Source organism: Perognathus longimembris, chromosome 28 (genome assembly GCF_023159225.1).
Source record: "Perognathus longimembris pacificus isolate PPM17 chromosome 28, ASM2315922v1, whole genome shotgun sequence".
Taxonomy (NCBI): Eukaryota; Metazoa; Chordata; class Mammalia; order Rodentia; family Heteromyidae; genus Perognathus; species Perognathus longimembris.
The window spans coordinates 44,122,577-44,144,330 of record NC_063188.1 but is presented as its reverse complement, the minus strand read 5'-3'; the positions used below and the strand labels follow the sequence as shown (position 1 = coordinate 44,144,330).

Below are 21,754 nucleotides of genomic sequence, written 5' to 3'. Positions count from 1 at the left end.
TGAACCTCTCAAGTTCTGGATGAATTGGCATTCTTGAACTCTATTTTTTCTCTTTCTGGCCTTTTGATATTGGCTGAAATTTTTGTTTAGCTTCTTTGTATCTTAGCTATAGCCATCTGAGAAGATTCTCAACTTCTTTATAGCAATATTTGAAACATGTATTCAGGGATAAGTTAATTATAGAATGTTTACTTACCTCTCTAATGTTTCCTTTTCCTCCCACCTTGCATTTATAGCTTTAAGGTGCTTCTTAAACACAACCCTTGGCTAGGATATACCTCTGTGTTAAAGATCTTGCCTAGAAGGTGCAATATCCTGGATTTAATCTCCAGTACAAACAAAGAAAATACAAAAAAATCTTAAAAAATTAACTAAACACATAATCTTGTATTGTAGTCAGTTTTCTAGTTACCCATAGCAAGAATATTAGTGTGTTACAAGCTACTTCATTAAAATTCTAATACATTCTCTGCCTACTGTATTGTTGATTTCAGATTAAGACATTTCTATGTACTCAGACTTCCAAATTAGAGACAAATAATATCTACTTTTCATCCTCCAATTAATTTAAAAATTCTTTCTGATTCTATACAGGTGATATCTCTAACAGTGTGTCTTTTCCCAATTTCCATTTATTGTCTTACTTATGTCAATTTTTTACTCTAGTTAACTTGTATTTTCACATAAAAATGTGATAATTTATATCCCTGACTAAAAATTAGGGGATTCTTCTTTTTCCCCACAGAATGAAGTACATTTCTTTAGTACTGACTTTCACAATCTGTATTGAAAAAATCAGTACAGAATCAATAATTGACTGATACTCTCTTTATTGCAATCTATAATCTGAGTATAAAGCTCTTGTAAACCATGACTTAGGTTAGGTCTTTCCTGTATTGATGATTTACTTTTCTTTCTTTTCTTACATCATTTTGTCCTAAAGATGCAAGTCAAATTATCACTACTCCTAACAAATGAGGTTAATACTATATCTTAGAAGCTGTCTATTCTCATGAGAGGATTTTTTTTTATTCTGTAACTATCTCTTTTGAATACTATAAATCATTCCAGGACAAAATAATAATAAATAAATAATAATTTTTCTAGTGTCTTGAAATTGATTGGTCTCACAAGAAGCTTTCATCTTAGCATCCACTTATGTACATAGTGTATCTTGATAAGAGCCACTACCACCATCATTCATCTTTCCTTCCCACTTTCCAAAGACATAGTCTTCTTCATATTTTTCTCCCAAGCCCCTAGCACAGTGTCTGTCATATAAAATAAACTTGATAATTTTATATTAACTGAAATTAAAAACTAATAGACTAAAAAGTACAAAAGTAGCACTGTTAAGTTTTGACAAGAAGGAAATGAAAGTGATTTAGTCATTTATTTCTGTTGATTAATGCAATGCATAAAATCTTAGTAGAAAATGCCATACTTGTGTTAAAATTGACTTAGATAATCCGCTGTTAGGATGTTATCTTCTAGAAAGAATTCTTCACCTTATGTCTTACACTCGTCACATCCATTGTTCCACTCATACACATTCTGCCCCATAGATTCACCAGTGTCTTTAACATCCAAGCCTTAGCCCAGGTGGCAAGTAGGTGGTAGTGAAAGGTTGTCATGCTAGCTGGCCACATAGGTACCATCCTACAGACTGTGAAACAAACTCACAGAGCTCCGGAAACTGCTGGAAAGCTGCCACGATAGACATAGCTTCTCTGTGGAGTATATATGACATTCTTACTGGGGTGAGATGGAATCTCAATGCTATTTTGATTTGCATTTCCTTTATGGCCAGTGATGTAGAGCACTTTTTCATATGTATCTTGGCCATTCTCATTTCCTCATCAAAGAAGTCTCTTTGTAGGTCTTTAGCCCACTTGATGAGTGGGCTATTAGTTCTTTGCGGTTTTGTTTTGGAGGAAAGTAATTTTTTTAGTTCTGCATATATTTTAGATATGAGGCCTTTGTCCATTGAATGGGCAGTAAAGATCTTCTCCCAGTCTGTGGGCTTTCTGTTTATCGTGTGAGCTATGTCCTTTTCCGTGCAGAAGCTCTGCAGTTTGATGCAGTCCCATTTGTCCAACCTTTCTTTGATTTGTAGCCTTTCTGGGTCTTTGTTCAGGAAGTTCCGGCCTGCGCCAAGGAACCCAAGTGTTTCTCCTACTTCTTCCTTTAGTGTTTTCAGGGTGTCTGTTTTGATTTCGAGGTCTTTAATCCACTTGGAATTGATTTTGGTGCAGGGTGATATATAAGGATCTAGTTTTAGTTTGTTGCATGTGTTGAGCCGGTTTTGCCAGCACACATTGTTAAAGAGGCTATATTTCTTCCAAACTATTGTCTTAGCCCCTATATCAAAGATTAAGTAGGCATAGTTCTGTGGGTTCATTCCTGGGTCTTCAATTCTGTTCCATTGGTCTTCAGGCCTGTTCCGGTGACAATACCAAGCTGTTTTTATTACTATAGCTTTATAATACAGCTTGAAGTTGGGTATTGTAATTCCTCCAGCACTGTTCTTTCTGCTTAGGATTGTTTTTGCTATTCTAGGTCTTTTATTATTCCATATGAATTTCTGGATTGCTTCCTCTATTTCATCAAAAAATGGTGTTGGGATACTAATGGGTATTGCATTGAATTTGTAGATAGCCTTTGGCAATATTGCCATTTTGATTATATTAATCCTCCCAATCCAGGAGGATGGGAGGTTTTTCCATTTCCTTAGTTCTGACTTAATTTTGTTTTTCAAGGTTTTAAAGTTCTCCTCAAAGAGGTCTTTCACTTCTTTGGTTAAGGTTATTCCTAGGTATTTTATGTTTTTGGAGGCTATTGCAAAAGGAGTTGCTTTCCGGATTTCAGCCTCAGTCTTCAGGTCGTTAGCATACAGAAAGGCCATTGATTTTTGAAGGTTTATTTTATATCCTGCAACTTTGCCAAAGTTTTGGATCAGGTCTAGTAGCTTGGGGGTAGAGTCTATGGGATTCTTTAGGTATAGGATCATGTCATCTGCGAAGAGAGAAAGTTTAACTTCATCTTTACCTACTTGGATCCCCTTTATATTTTCTTCTTGCCTGATTGCTCTGGCTAGGAATTCTAGTACTATGTTGAAGAGCAGGGGAAAGAGTGGACATCCCTGCCTTGTTCCTGATTTTAAAGGGAATGGCTTTAGTTTTTCACCATTTAGAGTTATGCTTGCTTTTGGTTTGTCATAAACTGTCTTGATTATATTTAGGAATGTTCCCTGGAATCCCTGTTTTTCCAGGGCTTTTAGCATAAATGGGTGCTGGATTTTATCAAACGCTTTTTCCTCATCCAGAGATAAAACCATGTGGTTCTTTAGCTTGCTCTGGTTGATGTGGTGAATTACATTAATTGACTTGTGTATATTAAACCAACTTTGCATCCCTGGGATGAACCCAGTTTGATCGTGGTGTATGATTTTTTTGATGACCTGTTGAAGTCGATTGGCCAGAATTTTGTTGAGAATTTTTGCGTCTATGTTCATCAGGGAGATCGGTCTGTAGTGCTCTTTCCGTGATGAGTCCCTGCCTGGTTTTGGGATGAGGGTTATACTGGCTTCATAGAATGAGTCTGGAAGTGAAAGTTCTCTTTCAATTTCATTGAAGAGTTTGAGAAATATTGGTGTGAGTTCTGTTTTGAAGGTCTTGTAGAATTCTGCAGTGAATCCATCTGGACCTGGGCTTTTCTTGGAAGGGAGATCATTTATTGCCGATTCTATTTCAATACTGGATATGGGTCTGTTTAGGAGGTTTAAATCTTCATGGTTCAGTTTGGGGATATGAATTTTTTCTAGGAAATCGTCCACTTCTTGCAAGTTCTCGAATTTGTTGGCATAAAGTTTGGCAAAATAGTCCCTTATTATTTTATTTCTGTGGTGATGTTACCTATTTTATCTCTTATCTTGTTTATTTGAGCGTGCTGCCTTTGTTTTTTGGTCAGGTTTGCCAGGGGTCTGTCTATCTTGTTGATTTTTTCAAAGAACCAACTCTTTGTTTTGTTGATTCTTTCGATGTGTTTTTCGTCTCTAATTGATTTATTTCTGATTTGATTTTAATTATTTGCTTCCGTCTATTGACTTGGGGTTTGGCTTGTTGTTCTGTCTCATAGAAATTAAGGTGGTTCCTTAAATTATTGAGTTGCTGTTTCTCCAGTTTGTTGATGTATGCACTCAGAGATATAAATTTTCCTCTGAGTACTGCCTTTGCTGTGTCCCAAAGGAGCTGGTACTTTGTGTCCTCAACTTGGTTGAATTCCATAAACATTTGAATTTCCGTTTTAATTTCTTCAATGACCCTCTGATGGTTCAGCAGTGTGTTGTTTAGTCTCCATGAATTGTAGCAATTTCTGTGGTGGCTGTTTGAGTTGAGATCTAATTTTATTCCATTGTGGTCTGAGAGAATGCAGGGAATTGTTTTGATACTTCTGAATTTGTACAGATTTTCTTTGTGCCCTAAGATGTGATCTATTTTGGAGAATGTTCCATGTGCTGCCGAAAAGAATGTGTATTCTGTCCTTGCTGGGTGGAATATGCTGTAGATGTCGATTAAGTCTAGTTGGTCTATGCAATTGTTTAGTTCTGTGGTTTCTTTGTTCAGTTTTTGGCGTGTTGATCTATCCAGAGGTGATAGTGGAGTGTTAAAGTCCCCAACTATCAATGTGTTTGGGTCTATGAGTGATTTTAGAGCCAGTAGTGTTTTTTTGATGAAGTTGGGTGCTCCTGCATTTGGTGTGTAGATATTTAGAATGGTTATTTCTTCCTGTAGGAGAGATCCTTTTACTAGTATGTAGTAACCTTCTTTGTCTCTTCTTACCTTTTTTAATTTGACGTCAATTTTGTCTGATACTAGGATTGCAACTCCAGCCTGCTTATGGGGGCCATTTGCTTGATAGATTTGTTTCCAGCCTTTCACTTTTAGAAGATGTTTACTTTTGGTGGATAAATGTGTCTCTTGGAGGCAGCAAAAAGATGGATCTTGATTTTTGATCCAACTTATGAGCCTATGTCGTTTGATTGGAGAATTAAGTCCATTAATGTTGACAGTTAGGATTGAGAGATGATCATTTGTTCCTTTCATTATCACTATCTTGTTTAAAGCTGTGTCTTCCCATTTCTTGATCTGATGTTTACTAATTAGGGTTCATTTCTCTGTCTGTATTGGGATCTTGATTATTTTCCCTGTATAGTACATCTTTAAGGATTTTGTGTAAAGCTGGTTTGGTGGAGATATATTGTTTCAGATTTTCCTTATTGTGGAAGACTTTTATTTGACCTTCGGCTATGAAGGAGAGTTTGGCTGGGTACAGAATCCTTGGTTGGTAGTTATTTTTATTTAGTGTTTGGTATACTTCATTCCAGGCTCTCCATGCTTTCGTGGCCTCTGCTGAGAAGTCTGGGGTAATTCTGATTGCTTTTCCTTTATATGTGATTGTTTTCTTTGCCCTAACAGCTTTGAGTATTTTTTCCTTGCACTCTGCTGAAGATGTTTTGATCACAATGTGTCGGTGGGATGTCCTATTCTCGTCTGGTTGATTTGGGGTTCTAAATGCTTCTTGTAGCTGTATAGGCCTTTCCTTATGGATATTTGGGAAGTTCTCAGCTAATATTCTGTTAAATAGGTTGCCTATCCCATTAACCTCTTTCTCCAAGTTTTCCTCAATACCTATTATCCTTAAATTGGGCTTCCTGATCATGTCTTGAATCTCCTGTAGCGATCTGTTTTGTTGATTGGACTGGATTTGTATTGATTTTTGATCTTCCTCCATAGAATCTAAGGAATCTTCAGCTCCTGAGATTCGATCCTCTGCTTCACTTAGTCGGGACTGTAGGCTAATTACTTGATTTCGAATCTCTTTTGCTTCTGACTGGTCTTTCCTGATAATTTCCATGTCATTTCTTAGGTCTTGTATGGACTTCTTTACTTCATTAACTTCATTACTTTGGTTTTGAGAGTTGTCTCTCAAATCTTTAAGCTGGTTAGCTATCTTTTCATTTGACTCTTGAAGTTCTTTTATCTTTCTATTTGTGGATGCCATAAAATTCTCCATTAATTTTTGCTTTGCCTCCTCACGCTCTAGAATAATTGACTGAAGAGATTCGAACTTTTCATTTATCATGTTTATCAGTAGACTTTGTAGAGCATTTTGAGGGTTCTCTTCTATGTTTTTGATTGGCTGCTCTGCTTCCTGCTTGTTTTGAGTGGGAGATAAGTCTTCATTGTTTGCCATCTTTCTTGTGTTTCTTCTGCCCATTTGAATTGTGGATGCCAGTCTACCAGCACCTGTGAGCACCGTTTAAGACCCAACACAGCTCTTACCAAGCACTGTTGTGTAAATCTTACAAGTTCACAATTATGTACAGATACCCTGTATGCCTGTCTATAAAATTAGATTTGGTGTTCCTACAGAATACAATCTCAATATAACAACTGATCCTGCGCCCTGTATTCAGTAGTTACTTATTTACTGTTACAACCCTATACCCAATTCTTGTTTTAATATTAAGATCTTTTAGGACTGTCTTTCTCTATGAACCCCTTTGATTCACTCGTATTAAGCTGGGATACCCTCTATCCAATAACCAGGAGTCATTGGAGACTGGAGGTCCAGGCAGTAAGTCAGGAGGGTAAGTTGGAGGTAGTAAAGAGAATAGAGTAAAATGTATTGGGGAGGGGAGGTGGTGATTTTGGTTTAGTTTCAGTGACGTGGAAGTGTCGAGAAGAGTAGAATCAGTAGAGAGAATAAGGTTGCAATGATAGATAATGGAGAGTTAGCAGAAAACAGTGGAGGTGTTCTTCATAGGAAAGTAATTTTTAAAGAAAGAGAACGCAGAGAGAGAATAAACTAAAAGTAGTGGGAGACAGACACACACAACAGAGAATAATTATTTTAAAAAGAAGATAAAATAAAAAGGAAAAAAAAATTAAAAAAAAATCAGCAAAGGAACAACCCAAACAAACAGAAAAAAAAAAACTTGATAAAACAAACTGGTAAAAATAGAAAACATCGGGAAAAAAAAAAAAAAGAAAAAAAGACGACGTTTCCGAATTGAAAAAAAAAAAAAAATTTTAAAGTTTAAGAAATGTTGAAAAGATAAAGAAAAAAAAAAATGGAATCTTGCTTGTTTGGGTGGTCTTTCCCCAGTTTCTGGTTTCCTTATGATGGTCTGCAGTCTATATTCCTGATTTTCTGGGTTTGGCAGAATTCAGCTTGCTCCTCTGTTTGCTGCAGGGCCGTGGCCTTTACAGACTGCCTTTGAATAGGCTGTGAACTCAGCAGGGAGGGGCACCTCTGGTCTGTTTTCCCCAGCTGAGAGGTGCTTGCCTGTGCAAGGCTTCTGCCTCCTGCACTGGGCAGCCTCCTTCGCGGAGTTGGCTTTGGAAAGCAGCTCCTTTTCGGGCTGGGAATTGGGCTTCCTCTGTGACAGGACCGTTTAACTGTCTCAGGTTCCTCAGTCTGGTGTTTCCCTGCCGCTGGGAGCTGGTGGCTGTTTTCGCTTTAAATTTAGAAGTTCCTGCAGGCAGGGCGGGACACCTCTGGCTAAGCCTAGGCCCAGGGCACACCTCCCACCTGGGCAGGGGGCGTTCTCCTGGGCAGAGTTAGCTCTCGCTGATTGGTCCCTCTTGCTCTTTTCAAAGATGGCTAATTTGACCTCGTTTTTCCCAGGCCCGCTTTAGTTCCAATCTGGTCTGACCCTATGCCAGTGGCAAAGATGGCGCTTTGCTCTGTCGGTGGGAGCAGGGCTGCCTTGCCGGAGTTGCTCTGTGGTCGCGAGTGAGAATATCTTTCGTGGGTACTCACGCTTTCTCAGAAATTTCAGGTCGTCCATGCTCAGGCGCCGGCTGGTCTCCTCTGTGTGCTTTACCTCCATGGAGTGCGGGTTGCTGTGATGGGCACTGTGCCAGTGCCGCAGAGACTGGTGGGGCGGTGGGAAACCCCCCAGAGCTCGAGTCTGTGTTTTCAGACATGCAAAGTCGATTTTTCCTTTCTGGCCAGAATCCCTGTACTGTTACAACTTAGGCTGGTTGTATTTCTAGTGGTAAAAGTTTCTATGGGGTGAGAAATCTGCGGTGCTGGAGGGTGCTCAGCCGTTGTACTGCAGCTGCTCTGCTGTCTTCCCGGAAGTCCAATCCCCATTTCTTGACATAGTTGTTTGTTGGAAAATGTGATGAGAAATGCTAGAATTCTCTCTAGTGATAAATCTATTGCTGGGGTAATTGGATATGATATTAAAATAGTATTTTCTTTACATAATTTGTGAACTGACAGGAGCTAAAATGGAAAAGTACGAAGAAGCACTCTGTTTTTTTTTTTTTGTTTTTTTTTTACAAAAAATACAATTTATAATCCTAGCTACCTTGGAGGCTGAAATCTGTGACAATATAAATTTGAAGCCAACCTGGGCAGATAAATTTTTATGACCTTGATCTCCAATTAACTAGCAATAAATTGGAAGTGGAAGTATGGCTCAAGTGGTAGAGCAACAGTTTTGATTGAAAAAGGACAGGAGCAATGCCCAGTCCTTGAACTCAGGTCCCAGGACTGGTAGATAAGAAAAAAGGAAAGAAGGAACAAGTATGTATAAGTAGCAAATAATGATGGACAATGGTGGCTAATGTCTGTAATGCTAGCTGAGATCTGAGGATCGCAGTTCAAAGCCAGTCTGGGCAGGAAAGTCCGTGAGATACTTATGTCCAATTATCCACCAGTAAACCAGAAGTAGCACTGTGGCTCAAGTAGTTGAGTACTAGCCTTGGCAGTTGAGTACTAGCCTTGAGCTGAAGAGCTCAGGGACAGTTCCCCCATGGAGAGTTCAAGCCCCAAGATCGACAAAAAAAAAAAAAAAAAAAAAAAAAAAAGGAGGAATTTGAAATGGTATGCAAAATACTCTTCACTTAATGGTTGTTTACTTTGCTGAATGGAATTTGAAAGCTGACACCTAAATCAAATTTGAAATTAAAGTGTAAAATGGGGCTGGGAATATGGCCTAGTGGCAAGAGTGCTCGCCTCCTACACATGAAGCCCTGGGTTCGATTCCTCAGCACCACATATATAGAAAACAGCCACAAGTGGCGCTGTGGCTCAAGTGGCAGAGGGCTAGCCTTGAGAAAAAAGAAGCCAGGGACAGTGCTCAGGCCCTGAGTCCAAGGCCCAGGACTGGCAAAAAAAAAAAAAAAGAAAGAAATGTAAAGTGTAAAAGTCACTGCAGTTAAAGATTTCCATCTACAAAAACCTGGTTCTAACTACAGCAACTGCTGGCTGCTGATTTAAGCTTATAAATTCTGTTGATTGAGTGATGTGTCAGAAATTACAGGGCTATGGTTCCAAGTACATGGTACATAGAGATTAGCCAACCATTTAGGAATGTTAAACTATCAATCAATATCCTTGATTCTGGTGAGGTTTTTTTTTTTTTTAAGTTTTTATTATAAAACTGATGTACAGAGAGGTTACAGTTTCACACGTTAGGCATTGGATACATTTCTTGTACTGTTTGTTACCTTGTCCCTCATACCCCCCTCCCCCCTCCTCCTGACCCCCCCGAGGTGTTCAGTTCACTTACACCAAAGAGTTTTGCAAGTATTGCTTTTGTTGTTGTTTCTCGTATTTTACCCTTTGTCTCTCAATTTTGGTATTCCCTTTCAATTTCCTAATTCTAATACCAGTACACACTGTTTCCCATACACTCAGATAAGATTACAGAGATAGTGTAGATACAATCACAAGAAGGTGATACACGAACATCATCAATAGTAGAAACTACAGATACACATGGGATGTTGAAAGTAGTTACAACTCTGATATAACAATCATTTTCATAAAATGGAGTTCATTTCACTTAGCATCATCTTATGTGATCATAAGGGTATAGCTATTGGGCTCTTGTGATCCTCTGTTGTGACTTGCCTAAACCTGTGCTAATTAGTCCCATTTTTTAAAATAATAAGCCATTTGTGCATGACTTTGGCAAACAGAACTCTCTATTGCTAATTTCCACAGTATCTCTAATACTCCTGATTGTCTTCTTTGCTCATGGTAAATGTAGGAATGTATTACTTTTTTTTCCTACTCTTAGAAAATATAGGGACTTGTTTTGTCATAGATCCATATTTCTGGAAAAAATGCATACTTTTAATGGAGGGCTTGAAATTATTTTCAGCTAACTCTCTATGTCTAGTATTTTTTATCCTTCATCACAGCAAATATTCTTCAAGATGAAAAATTTTGCTTTCTTGTTATAATTTTGTTTTTTAATAAATGCCAACATATAACTTATTCCTCTTCAGACCATATCCCTTTGCATGTTTTGTGTATGTCTCTTTGTGAAAGACAGAGAGATGCAGAGACAGAGTGTACTGGGGCTTGAACTCAGAATCTGAGTGTTTTCCCTTAGCTTTTTCAGTCAAGGCTGTTGATCTACCACTTGAGCCACAGATCATTTTCAACTTTTTGCTGGAGAATTGGAGACAAGAATTGCACAGGCTGCCTTTGAATGAGAATCCTTAGATTTCAGCCTCCTGATTAGCCAGAATTACAGACATGAGCCACCAGCATCCAGCTTATTCCTCTAATTTTAATTTTGCATAACACTCAATTAAAAAGCTGTTTCTCTTCAAGACATTTTAAATTAATTCAAAATGAGTAATCAAATATTAAAAACTAGAGCATAGTATATTGTTGGGGTCCACCTTCCCCCCTAGATGGAAGGGGCCTGAGGCACCTCCCCCAGCTGGGGAATGCGGCCTTTCCATCCTCTATACATTGGAATCCGGAGAAACCGGTTGGGCAAAGAGACCCCCGACTTAGCTGGCAGCCAGCCTGGCGCCTACCAGCCCCGCCCTGGTTTGGCGCGCTCAGAGTGACGTAGCCCCTTGGAGGTCAAGTGACCAGCCCCTTGGAGGTCAAGTGACAGCCTTTTGGCCTATGGGAATCCTGGCCAACCCCCTTCCCCCGGATCATCTACCCTTGCCCCTCTCTCAATAAAGTTAGTTCGCTCTCAGAAGCTGACTCCGTGGTCTATGTCCATGGGTAGGAAAACGGTCACATTGCCACGCGGGTCGCGCGCAGCCAGGACGGAGACGCCCCTACGTCTCACCCCGACAGACCTGCAGGCCGAGGGTTGGGGGAGAAGACGATACGAGGGCAATAAGAGAGAAAGGAATAAGCATTTGAGCTGGAGCAGAGAAAGCAGTCCCCACAGTATATCAAGTGCTTCATTTTTTGCTTAACATAGTACTGAAACAAAGAGTACAATAAATACAGGTAATATTAATAAATGTCCTGAAACATGTCCAATTCCTTTTCATACCACCCTCACCTAAATAGTCATAAGATTTTATTTATATGTTTTCATGATATACATATATTTTTGTCCTGCATCACACTAATTTTCTCTTTAAATCTTCTACCCCATTAAGATACTTGTATATAGCTGAAAAAAACATAGACTTTAATTTTAGGCATAGCTGTGATGAAATTCTGATTCTATCACTTACTATCTGCATAATTTTAGATAAGAATTGCCATTCTTCTTGGACTTAACTTTATCCTGTGTAAAATAGATATAGGTATACATGATGAAACTCTAAGACCTAAATTATATGAATATATAAACTTGTCACTATATGTTTCTTAGTTGCTCCTCTATCATGAGCTAGAATATATACTCTTTGTCCATTACTGTATATCAGTTTTAAATTGGTTTTTAGTGCTTCATTTCTTCCCATTTGGTAACTTATGTATGGTATATATTTAATTCTTGTTTAATAAATTAATTCTATATAGGTTTGTCTATATTTTCTTCATTTCTAAGAAAATTCTTTCAGAATTATGAAACCTATAATAATATTTTCATATTAGGTAACAATTATTGACACGTATTTTCCTGTGCTAAATGATGAGATGCTGTGTTAGTTTTTCATCAATCATAAGTCATATTTTCACAATCCTTGAAAAGCTATTTTATTGTGGAAAATAAACTCTAAACATTTATAACTATAGGTGCAAATGAAGTTATATCAAAATATACCAATTTTTTTTACATCTCTCTAGTAAGGTCCATTAATAAAGTTCCTTATTCTCAATTACTTTCCTAAGTTCTAGGATTTTCATTCTGTACCTCATACTCTAATGTGCATCAAAAGAAATAACTTCAACAATAACTACATTTATAAACCACTAAATATAATTTGAAGAATTCTGTATCAAACTCATATATTCTTGCTTTTATTTTTAAATATAACGGACTCTTATAAAGCAAACAAAGAAAGACAATACTGTTAAGCAAGTCAGATATATGCCTCACAGGGCTATTGCAAATTATATGGCTGACAACTACAGGCAAAATCAAAGCTACGCCTCCATCACTTCATGCAGTAAGAACGTGCAGGAGATCACAAGTATTGTGTTTTTGCTAGTTCTATTTTCTGTCACGTCTTTAATACTGTGTTTCATCAGTAAGGAAGGAACATAGAAGTACATAGAAGAACATAGATATTTGTTTATTATCTTTATAGAATTTGTGTTTCTATATTTTGTTTCCAAGTTGTTTATTTTTATAGAAGTATATTTAACTATTAGCCTCCATGGAAGTTTAGAAGTCATAGAGACATGTATTAAAAGTTAAAGTAATATATTAACACCTTCTAATCTAACTTCAGAAACTATTTTTCACATTGCAATCAAATAGCATACCTAATTGATAGCACTTCTAAATGCAATAATAATAGCACTGAGTGATCATTAGTTGAAAATATGTAATGGATTGGTGCATTACACCATTCCAATTTGATTAACCCACAAATGTCTCATAAGGAAAGTATCACTATTGTCCCCAACTTTAGAGATAAAATAAATAAAACGCATGGAAGTTAAGTCACTGGCTCAAGGTCAGAGTTAGCAAGTGGTAGAGATAACCATTAAATTTCAGGAAGTCTTTTGTTTCTCTAGAGAAAGTATAATATGGTCCTACTTTTATACTGATACTAAACAAATTCATTTTACTAAAACACTGGTTCTCAGGAAAGAGTCAGATAACCTATATTTTGCAATGTTATTTGGCACTAATTGCAGTTACATGAGACAGTGAGTTCGAGAGTAAATAACAATTTATTTCAATCTTTGAAACCACAGGTATTGATTCATAATTTTTCTAAATTAATGCCACTGGGCTAAATAAATAAGGATCAAATAGAAGTTCAATGTCATATTCATAAGGAAACCAGTCCAAATGCCACCTGAATGATTGTAGCTATTTTCATAAAGTCAAATTGAATAGAGGGCAGTGAACAATCTTTCTTAAAATGCATTTCACAATATAATACTGGTATTTTACAGAAAGTTTACAAATCCATGGGCCCCCTGGAGTTGATTTCTCATGGTTGTTCACTATGAAATTGAAAGCAAAAAGGCAACTGCAAAGGCTTATCATTCTGAGTACTAAGACAGATGAAAGTTACTGGTGTAGCAACACACGGATCCAAAGTACCAAGCAAACTTGTTCATGAATGTATCCATTCAAGAAACATTTGTTGTGTGTTTTTCTGATGCTTGACACATTTGTAGGACAGAAAAATACAATGTGAATAAGATTGCAAAAAATCATACCCCACTGTAATTACATGTAAAAGTAGAAGGGAAACATACAGATAGATACAGAATGTAATATTATATAGTAATTACAACTAATAAGAACTTGAAACAATCCAATTTGATAGAGAATGAAAATGAGTAAACCACTATTTCAGAGGAATAACAGGTAACATTTTCTTTGAGAACTGAAAGTGCCATGCACAGATATACAGACTCAGGAAGCTTATCCTGTTCGTGTAGCAGCTATTGGGTTGAGGTAGCTCTAAGCAAAGTGAATGGACATAAGAAAGACACAATGTGAGGCCAGAGATATAGGCACATGCCACAATTTGTAATTTTGTAAACCACTGTAAAGGCTGAAGATTTAATAATAATGACAGTAAGGATCACTTGATACACTGTAATCAGCAAAGTCACATCATTTTAGAATTTAACAAGGTTTTCAAGTTTATCACAAAATGAATTTAAATTTAAAATTTAGCATCTCATTTAAGGAAATCGAAGTTTCCTATACATCCTAAGAGAAAAGTGTTTAAAGTTCCAGAAAGACATCTATAGTACTGTCTTTCTATGGAACCCTTAGAAAAAAATCACTAAATATATTTTATTAGTATTCAGCAAGTAATGTAGGGCTGTAATTAAAGGCAACAAACTTGTTCAAATAAAATGAGATATGCCATGAACTACTGTTCAAGCCTAGAACCAAGTATTTTCAAAGAACATTACTCATAAAATTTTCCTACTATTTCAAGGTTATTTTTCATTTTTTTTTTTTGCTACTTCTCAAAATCACAAGAAACATAAGATACATTTCTATTGTATTTAGTTTGAAAGCAAAATTATATACCACACAGAAGGTTAGGACTAGACAAATATGTTTTATTTAAAACTCTTGTTAGAATATCAGAATCAAAATTTGGTTTAAAAATGGCACAATTGTGGTAACAGGTGAACACCATGATGTTCATCTTTTTATTGGTTTAGATGAGGTTCGTCAGATGTTTCTGTTTGTGCTGCGTTTGAACCACAGTTTTCCTGATCTCTGCCTATTTAGCAACTAGGATTATAAGAGTAAGCCAATACATCCACCTGATTACATTTTAGAGTACTTCCTATTTTATTTGTTTCATGTCATGTATCACATGTATTATCAATTTTTGTCTGCTCTTCTCTGCACCTGTAATATTATACTCCTTAAAACGAAAAAAAATCTTATCAATCTGTTCCCAGTTCATAGCAAGAATACTTGGTTCTCAGTGGGGGCTCATGAAATACTTATTCTATCTACAAATATTTATTAAGCATCCATTAAAACATCAAATAAAGTTGTATAGATATTCAAAAATGCAAAACATCGTTTCCCACATCCAAAACTAATCCTCCATGTTACTGTCTATCATGAGGCATAGACATAAAGTAGCTAAGAACATATGCAATACCTAAGCCAAGAAGACATTTTACAACAAGAAAAAGGAGAAAGAAATGGATAGCAATAGATATAATCCTAAGAGATAAAGCTGTTAACCTTATTACAGGATACATTATTTTTAATATACTTTATTTAAAAGTAGAGAGATACATACCCTAAGGATCTCCTTCAAAGGAGACATTCTTGTATGCATATGCATACATGTAAATATATATACACATTTGTGTATATATACACTCATATATAGAACATATATGCATGTATGCACTTACATATATAATTGAATATATCAGTATACTAAAACATAGCAATTAATGATCCTTGTATGTCAGTTTTTCTGCCAAAGTTTAGAGAAAAATGTAACTTTTATATAATTTAGATAAAAATATATCAAGTCTAAATTATTATAGTAATGCATTCATACTTTTGAGGAGTTTTCATAGAATTGACATGAGCTCTATATGTTCTAGTACTTGACTAAACTCAAAAATGGAACCAATTATTACCAAAATCATTTCCTTATGAATGTGGATGAAATAACCACTAACCCCAAGTATCTGTTGATAAAATATTTCCAACAAATATTTCTATTTAATTAAAGTGCCTTCCACATTCAACATAGTTTGTTGATAGTAAAGCAAATGTTTTGTAAATGCATTAATATCTAGATCCACACTATTTAGCTTATTTTTTCCCTACCTACATGCCAAAAGCTATTCAACAATCTGCCAGAGGATCAATTAAGGAAGCTCATCAGTATTTCAGACAACATACTCTATTTTAGCAGAGATTGACCATTATCATTATAAAATACACATCTCTGTCAAACCTTGGAGAAATATGCCTCAGTGCACTTACAGCCATAAAGAGAAAAACACTGAACACTTTAATACTCAGCCTCCTTAAAAGAATGCTCTCTGCTAGATGGGTAATCATGTGTAAGTTCTCAAATTAGTCAGAAACAGAATTGGTTTCAAATACGTCTTTGAAAATAAAGCACTTATTCTTCCTTGCAGTTTTGCAATCTATTTCTCTAGACTCCCAAAGCCTATAATCTGCCTGGTGGCCATGCAGCCAGCCTGGATAGGCATTGCTAAAGCTGTGTGCCAAAATGTGTGAGAGCTCTGTAGCACTGGGAGCTAATAGACCATCAAGCAGATTGGAGCTCTGTGAAGCTGTCCGGATGCTGCTGGAATTGCTGCACTCTTTGTCACAGGATTATGCTGCCAGAGGGACTGCAGACTTGCTGCTTTAAACACCTTTATTTCCTTTTATGTGAATTTGATCTGTGGGAATTTAGACTTTTGAGAATAGTCTCATCTGAAGGGAAAAAAAGAACACTTTCAAACACTACTATTCTAATATCCTGATTGTAACATGAGAAACTCAAGTTTTCCTCACGGTCACATTTGATTTTGTGCTAGGCTACTTTTTAAAGTCTCATCTGAATCCTTCTGTTCTTTATTAGTCATTTCTGCATGCATATTATGAATTTTCACCTTATCAATTCAGTTTTTAGCTGTTTCTCCTTAAGCAGGTTCTTGAACACATAGTATCTGGAAAAGTATTCAGAAATCAATTTACAGATCTAATTTTGTAGAGTAGACATTTAACTTCCTACCTGTTTTGATTATCATTAGTAGTCATTAATTTTTTTCAAGTTTTAATTATGTACTCTGTTTGTTTACTACCTGTATTTTAAATTGACAAATCAAAAGTTAGTATTATCCTTCTCATCTTTATAATAAGCCTGTCAAATTATTAACAAATATCTTATCTCTGTGGGAGTTTTAGTGATTTAGATGATAATTTCCATTCCAAAGAAACACTGTTAGTGAGATGCAAGAAATAATCTTCTACTGCATTGCTTCTAATAAGTATGGAACTGTAGATTTCTATCTCTAAGTGAAGTGACATGATATACAAAGAAGTGCACACATCCATTCCACCCATAAGCACGTACATGGCCTGCATTCTATAGAACATAATAAAAGCTAAATGTCAATACATTTTTAAAATAATCAGGGATGTCATAAATATTCACCATACAGGATCTCCTCAAATGGCTGTCAGACTATAGTAGATTACTCTGTAGACACAGTGCAGCCTTAGTTAAAGATGAGTCTCTGGAGAACAATAGAAACACACTGGAAAGTAGGAGGAGACTCCATTAATATGAAATACAAAGATATTTCTCCATCCTGCATCAGTAAAGTTCATGCTCATCTTTTTATATCTTATAAATATTTTGGGTGAATTATTTTGTTCACCTTTCCCTCACTAACACTTACCTCAATTTTAGAGGTCAATACAAAGAGCAAAGGAATCATAATGCTTACTTTTAGTAAAGTCCCATTCCAATAAAATTTAAAGTCATTCTATTGCATTTGAAACTCAACTTACCAATATATATGGCCAATTTGAAACTCTAAAACTATATGAAGGCCAGATGATCTGGATGGAGTCCCTGTGATGCATGATATTCGTGTGCTCACCAAAGCTTCACAGCCTGCAAGAGCTGGAGGAGCGTAAGATGCACCTCTCAGACATTGCTCCCCATGACACCACCTCATCCTCATCCTCCTCATCCTCCTCAACCAGCAGTGCCTGGCAGAGATGGAGCTGTCAAACCAGTTGGAGAGGAAGAAGGAGGAGCTGCGCATTCCTCTCTAAACACCTGGCCATTGAAAAGAAGAAGACAGAGACTTTGCTGTATGAGATGCTGCCAGAACACGTGGCCAATCAGCTAAAGGAGGGCAAAAAGGTCGCTGCAGGAGAATTTGAAACCTGCACGATCCTTTTCAGTGATGTGGTAACCTTTACTAACATCTGTGCTGCCTGTGAACCTATCCAGATAGTGAACATGCTGAATTCCATGTACTCCAAGTTCGACAGACTAACCAGTGTCCATGATGTCTACAAAGTGGAAACAATAGGCGATGCTTACATGGTGGTGGGTGGAGTGCCAGTTCCTACTGGAAGCCATGCTCAAAGGGTGGCGAATTTTGCCTTGGGGATGAGAATTTCTGCAAAAGAAGTGATGAATCCTGTTTTTGGAGAACCCATCCAGATCAGAGTGGGGATTCACAGTGGACCAGTCTTAGCAGGTGTCGTGGGAGACAAGATGCCACGCTACTGCTTGTTTGGTGACACTGTGAACACAGCCTCTCGGATGGAAAGTCATGGGCTTCCCAACAAAGTGCACCTCAGCCCTACAGCCTACAGCCTACAGCTTCCGATGAAGTTCCAACCTCCAGGAACCCAGTGACAGGAGGGGACTTCATGGACTCTGCTGACCACCGACTATCCTCAGACCAAATCAAGACCAGTCCTTCTCTTAATGACCCCAGGCCATCTGTTTTCTGCATTTTGTTATAGCAAAGAGAAAACCAGTGCCTGGCATTCATTTCCCTTTGGTTAGTTACCAGTGGAGAAGGGAAACTTCATTTCCCAGCTCAAAACTTCTTAAGTCTGTTCTCTTCCATATCACCCCTTGGAGAATAAAAGTCTAGAAATGAAAAAAAAAATAAAAAATAAAACTAGATGCAATTGGAAAGAAGGACCAAAAAGGATTTAAGTACTTAATGGGTTCTATTTTACACCTTATAAATTGCCAGTCTTATAGCTATGAAGAAGTATTCATTGTTGCACTTCACAAGACAATGAGAGACATTTCTTCACTCCACATTTTTTGTTCCTGTGTTTAAAATTTAACTCAAATATTTGATTCTTATTTTTTGTTCTGCTTTAGAATATTTCAGCGATAAGGATTTGCCTTTCCTCTTGCATCTCTCTGACTCTAGATTAGATTAAGTCTAAAATACAAACTGGCTCCATGAAATCTCTCACATTCCAATTTCAGTGCCGTTTTTATATTTCCTTTATCACGGCATGAATTTAGAAGATGAAAAAGTCATTTCAAGAACGAGGATGGCAGCATTACATGAGCATTCCTTTCTTTGGCTCCATACGCATTGAGCATCAGAGTATGCTTTGTTTCCTAAGGCCTTTTTGTTGAAAGCCATCTGGGGATTAAAACTTCTCATTTGTGAATCCCTGGTGGACTTAAAATACCTAATGTAAGAATATGCTTCCTGAACTACCCATCTAAAATCTTTTAAAAAAAATATTCCCTTAAAAAGAAATGGAGAAAAACCATCACCTCACATCTCTTTTATCTTCTGGAATCATAAAGAGAGAAAATAATGTTTGCTGTTTACATACCATTCACAACATTCAATTTACTTTTCAGTCTGAGAGACTTCCTGTTGAAGATTTTTCTACTTATGCTATATAACATGTAAGTTGTCTTTAAAAATTAAGGTCAGGGTATAATTCATAACATATGTATTCAATGAAATAATTCTATTGTCCCCAAACATTCTGTAATCATTTAGCAATAGGAGTAGAGTTCATAAGAGAGGCAAAGAAGGTGGAATTGCCCCATATCAAAGGTGAGTGTGCACGCGTGTGCGCTTGCGCGCGCACACACACACACACACACACAGCAACTGGCAAATTAATTTAATTAAATGTCATTAGAACAAGACTTCATTCTACACTTTGAAACTAAAGTACTTATGTTAAGTATGAGGATCTATATCTAGCACCATGCACATAATCATTAACACTAGATATTCAGATATATTCCAGAAAATATTATTTTCCCCATTATCTTTATGTTGATGTTCTCATTGAAAGTCTCTAGAGGAAAAGTATCTAACAATTCTAATTAAATGAGCCATACAATTCAGTCTAGTTTTCAAAATTATTTTAAAACAGAATGATTAATTTTCATTCAAATATGTATCATATAGCCATATATAAATGTTTAGGAAAACGAAAGCTAAAATGTATTTTTTTTCTTCCCTGTGTTCCTCCCTTTCTCTTTTTAAGGCCTACCCTTGTCTATCCGATTGTTTATAAAATAGAAAGTTAGAGTATAAGTAACAGAAACTGGGAGAATAAAAAGAATCTGAGATGACCACGTACTTTTTAGACTGAAGAAGAGTTCCAGAATTTATGCAAATTTTTCCAATCTAGTAAGATGAAGGAAATTGTACTTTGAAAAGACCTTCATTTCACTGAACAATGAATTTTCTAATATATACACAAGATTGTCAGCCTCTATTTTTTTTCAAAGATAGGAGGGAATTTGATATGTTCTTGAAGCGGTTTTTTCTAGCAAAATGTTCTCAGTGTGTCAGTACTTTTTCTGAATAATAATGAGATAGTCTCCATGTAGGAATGGTTATCTTTTTATCACTAATAACACTGCACTGTCTATATGGAATATTTTGCGGAGTTTTCAAGCTCAGTGGAAAGGACATGAACTGTAATACACAAGTTAAAATTCCATTGAAAAACACTTTGACCTTGAAAAGTTATTCTAATTTCTCTAAGCCTGCTTTTCACATCTGTGAGAATGGCCTACTTCATAAGTATTTCTTTGTAAGTATTAAAAAGAATAATATATGCCAAATACCTATTACAGAGGACAATACATAGTGAAGCTCAATATATGTGCCATATTTTACAGTATTGCCTCTTAACTCCACTCCTTCCTTTACTGGGAGAGATTTATAAGGAAATGTATGCACTTAACTTCTTCAGGCTGCCTAGTAATTTGTAAGATAAATTTGTGCAGAGATCGGTAGCATTGAAGCAATGAAGATTATGCCCAAGGAATGAAGAGTATGCCCGAAGAATGAAGCTTAATGAAGGTTGGTTAGCCTTGGCCCTTTATGTTTGAGGTTGAATAATTCATCACTGGAGGTGAGAATTCTACTCATTGTGGGAGGTTTAGAAGAATCATTGAAATCTACCTACTAGTTAACAATATTAGCATACATTCTCTTCCCAATTATTAAAACCAAAATTTTCTCCAGTATTGCCAATTGTTTGCAAGTAAAAACACTCTTGATTAAACTACTAGATCAAGCTAATGGACATGTAGGGACTTTATCACTTTAGTTCTTATTAACTAATTGAACTCATGAGCCCAAACCCTGATTCCTTAAAATTCAGACTAAATAATAGACCACTACTTACATGCGATGTAATGATTCTGATATCCTTTTGAAACAGTACTGTTAAAAAGTAGCTTTTAATATACACAATGGAATTGTATGCCTCTATCAGAAAGAATGACATTGCCCCACGCGTAAGGAAATGGAAGGATTTGGAAAAAATTATACTAAGTGAAGTGAGCTGTACCCAAAGAAACATAGGCTCTGTTTTCCCTCATAGGGAATAATTAGTACGTTTAGGCAAGTCATAGCAGAAGATCACAATAGCCCAATAGCAATGCCATTATGAACACATAAGATGATGCTAAATGAAATAAACTCCATGTTCTGGAAACAAGTGTTATATCATTATTGTAATTATTTTCAACACACCATGTGAAAACTCACCTTATTTTTTTATTTCTCTCGTATTCCCTTTCTGTGGTTGTACCCGCACTATCACTGTATCTCATCTGAGTACCCTGGATACTGTATATATGTATATTAGAACTAGGGAAGGGAAAGGGAGTATCAAAATTGAGAGAAAAAGGATAAAAAGACAAACAATTCCAAAAGCAATACTTACAAAACCACTTGGTGTAAACCAACTGTGTAACTCATGGGTGGGGAGAGGGGAGGGGAAAAATGAGGGAGGAGGTAACAAGTTGAACAAGAAATGTACTCACTTCTTACATATGAA

The 21,754-nt window shown here is 36.5% G+C and overlaps 1 pseudogene; it reads left to right on the top strand.

Annotated features, from left to right (window-relative positions):
- The window catches only part of LOC125343022, a 71,410-nt pseudogene extending 53,096 nt beyond the window's left edge, over positions 1-18,314 (top strand).
- Positions 18,315-21,754: the final 3,440 nt, after the last annotated feature.